This window comes from Chanos chanos, chromosome 8 (assembly GCF_902362185.1).
Source record: "Chanos chanos chromosome 8, fChaCha1.1, whole genome shotgun sequence".
NCBI classification, from domain to species: domain Eukaryota; kingdom Metazoa; phylum Chordata; class Actinopteri; order Gonorynchiformes; family Chanidae; genus Chanos; species Chanos chanos.
In genome coordinates this window covers 17,647,522-17,651,173 of record NC_044502.1, presented here as the reverse complement: position 1 = coordinate 17,651,173, position 3,652 = coordinate 17,647,522, and the positions used below count along the sequence as shown (strand labels likewise).

The 3,652-nt window shown below is 42.1% G+C and overlaps 1 protein-coding gene across 3 annotated transcripts in view; it reads left to right on the top strand.

The window, feature by feature from the left end:
* The first annotated feature begins 1,522 nt into the window (after window positions 1-1,522).
* dtnba (dystrobrevin, beta a) overlaps window positions 1,523-3,652 on the top strand; it is a 23,423-nt gene continuing 21,293 nt past the window's right edge. For all 3 annotated transcript variants that reach the window (XM_030781591.1, XM_030781592.1, XM_030781593.1), the window contains exon 1: window positions 1,523-1,771. The gene's annotated coding sequence lies outside the window, so the exon portion shown is untranslated. The remainder of the gene's footprint in view (window positions 1,772-3,652) is intronic.

Here is a 3,652-nt window from a genome sequence, read left to right as displayed (position 1 = left end):
ACACCTTGTGTGTGTGTCAGTGTGTGTGTGTGTGTGTGTGTATGTGTCCATGTGAGCACTTTGAACCATGCACAATATTGAAGTAACGTCACCTTCGACCACATAACAACCCTGTTGCCATGACAATAACTCCTAATGGCCAAAACAAGAAGAACTGTCCTCAGCAAAATCCATAATCTAATTTTCATACACATTTAATTTAATTTGAAGACGGAGAGGCAGCATTTTAAACATGTGTTTGTTTGCAGGTTTTAAATCCAAGTGCAAATGAGAGAGAAGTCAAATCAATAATGCACCATAGATTTTCTCCCCTGAGTCACAACTCTGCGTGCCTGACTCACTTCTCTTCTGTTTGGTGACATAATGCTTTATTCATCAGATTTTTTTCTTTTTTTCTTCAAGGATTAGAAATGGAGGGAGAAAAAGAGAGAGAGAATGAGAAAGGAAGACAGCATTTGCGATATTGAAATTTGATTGTATATACTACTCTTGTAGCTATGTGAAAAAGTGAGAAAACAAATAAGAAAATCAGAAAAATAATACAACAGGGAGAAAGAGAGAGGGAGGGAGAGAAGGAGAGGGAGAAAGAGAGAGAAGGATAGGGGGAGTTGCCACATCCTATCCTTTCTCTCATAAGTGTATCATCATCATGATCATCATCATCGCGTTGTCTGCAGTGGTGCCTGTCTGTGCTCTCTGTTGGTTTCATCAGTCTCGTGCAGAATTTCACAAGCCACTGTCACCCCCTTGGTGAGAGAGAGAGATAGAGACAGAGAGAGAGAGAGACATACAGACAGAGCGCGCGAGAGAGAGAATCCTTTTTTATAAGGAGTAAAGATAAAGAAGTGAAAGCAGATTCTGCTCCCATATGCTAAAGATCTATCTATCTATCTATCTATCTATCTATCTATCTATCTATCTATCCATGTATCTATAATACATTACCATGTTATGCCAGTTTAATTGTCTTAGTGAATAAGAGAGTAGTTAATAGTTCTACGCGGCCAGGAATGAAGAATTCCGCTTGCTGCGGTGAAGATGACGTCATTCTCTGATTGTTCACGGTGGTATGTTTGTTCCAAAACTGGGAACAAACTTTCAAAGAATCGAAAGTAACAGATAACGTTTTAAGCACATTTCCAGCTCTCGAAATTCATGAATAGCTTTGGAAATTCTTTGGCTGCTTTGCCAAGATCGGGTAGGCTATACTATGACTATTCAAGAGTAAATATGTGGTTTTCCGTTATTTTCACCTGCAGGCGACAAGTTAAATCAGAAACACAAAAGAGGAGGAAACAACATTCTAGGGTTTCCAATGTTGCGATAGGTTAATGTCTTGGACAGGTGAATCTAAAGCGCTTGGGACTAAAATGCCTCTTCAAATGTTTGTGCGTAAGTGATGTGTGTGTGTGTGTAAGTGAGAGAGAAAGAGAGAGAGCGAGAGAGAGAGAGAGAGAGAGAGAGAGGAGGAGGTAGATTGTAAAGACTCTACTGCAGTCCGACTACACGACCACAGAAGCAGCAGGCGGTAAGAATCGAGCCGGTGAGAACATGGCTAAATACAAATCCGTTCTCTCCGTTACACCGGAATAACCTGGACTAAATCAGACAAACATCCTCCTCGGAAAGTCACCGTACCCGGATCGTTTGTGATGAATAGGCAATAGAATTACAGATATACAACGCTCGCTTTTTAGCACGTTGTTGCTTTTCGGTATCTTGATGCTGGTAGCTCACGAGCAGGAGCAGAAACCTGCGGAAATTTGTTTTGGTAAGTACAAAGTCTCCGCGTTTCGCTTTCAGATCGAATTACCGGATGGGCTCTGCAACAAAAGAAACTTAGATTTTTTTAGTGTAAAAGAAGTATGTACTGTTTTCTTTTTTTTTTTTAGCGTTCTAGAAAGCACTTTGAACGGGATCTGGTAGAGCAAGGCAAAGATGGAGTTAATTTTTGACAATATGGCCGCTCGCTTTTTTATGTCTACTGTTTCCTTAAAGGGAACAGCAAAAAAGTCAGTGGTTCTTCGGAAGTCACCGGATGCGATAGTAACTCATAAATATACACACAGACAAGCAGTTCTCTCCGTGAGGTAAACAGTCGCCCACCGTCCATGGCAATAGCATACGTTGGTCAGTTTTAACGTGTGCACATAGCCTACTGATTTACAGCAGCGCTACGCAACCCAGTCCACAGCAAAGTGCCAGTAATCGCTCAGCTTTCATTCAGTTAATTTGTGTAACCCCCAACCTCGATGGACGTACAGGCTTGAATTTGAAAATAGTATTGATTATTGAGTGTGTGTGACTGTGGTTTAGTTTCCTTCTCACTATACAGCGAAGTTAGAAGCGTATATAGAAAGTACATCGAACACGGAGCAAAACTAGCCAGCTGTTTACTTATGTTCCGGTTTGTCCTTAAATAATCTGATGTTTGGTTCTCGGTGATGTTTCGGTGAGTTCGATAGCGAAGGGCTCGCGGGCTTCTGCAACCCAACTGGTCAGACAACTGGAATGGCAGGTCTGGGTTCAGTCGGGATTTTTTTCTTCACCCTTAACCGGCGAAAAAACCGCACACGCACACACATACAAGCAATGATAAGATATGAAGTATTGGCCCTCCAAAAGTATTTACCAAACGTCCTTTCTACAATTGAGGGCTCACTGTGTGTGTGTGTCTGTGTGTGTTTCAGAGCTATGCCAACTCGACTGGTCACTAAAGCAAAAATAGCTTTCTGCTTGGAGTGTGAATTTGCATGTATGCCCTGAGAGAGAGAGAGAGAGGGAGAGAGAGAAGGACAGGGCCCCAAAGCATGTTAGCTTTTCAAAGAAGCCGTGTGAAAATCCTTTAGTCATGTGACTTTTGAAAAACCTCTCTGTCAGAGAGAGAGAGATATTTTGTGTGATATTTAACAGAAACACAAAGACTTTCTCAATTGTTCTGTTGAACACACACACACACACACATTCATTAGAACACCGTTTCACTTAAGGAATGTGTGGAATGTTTGCCCCCCTTATATGATACTCTACTCTACCTGCCTCTGTCATTACCACACACACACACAAACACCAAACACACAGACGTTCTTGCTATCTCTCTCTCTCTCTCTCTCTCTCTCGCACACACACACACACATTCTCTGTCTCTTGAGCTAGCTGTCTCTCTCTCTCTCTATATCCCTCGAACACAAACACACATACACACATTTTCCTCTCTCTGTCTCTCTCTCTCTCACACACACACACACACACACACTCTGTGAGGCTTGGAAAGGAAATGAATGGCCTTATCCCAAATTAGCCTATCCTAAACGGACATTTGACCCTGATGGACTCTAAAAGGTGTGTGTGTGTGTGTGTGTGTGTGTTTGGGATGTGTGCTCTGCCTCAGTTGCTGCTGTCAGAAGTGTAAGTCACACTGACATGTTCTCTCCAGTACACACAGTAACTGTGCACACACTGATCCCAGATCAGTTACTGTGCCTATCACACATTTCATTAAAAAACAGTGCACACTCTGAAGATTATTAATTCAGCACTATTGACAAAGCAAGCCCCTTAAACCAATATTGTCTCTGAACCAGGACCAGCCTTAATTGAGGACTATTCTGAAACCAGGGACTGCTCTGAACAGAGTGTAGTTCTGCATGCA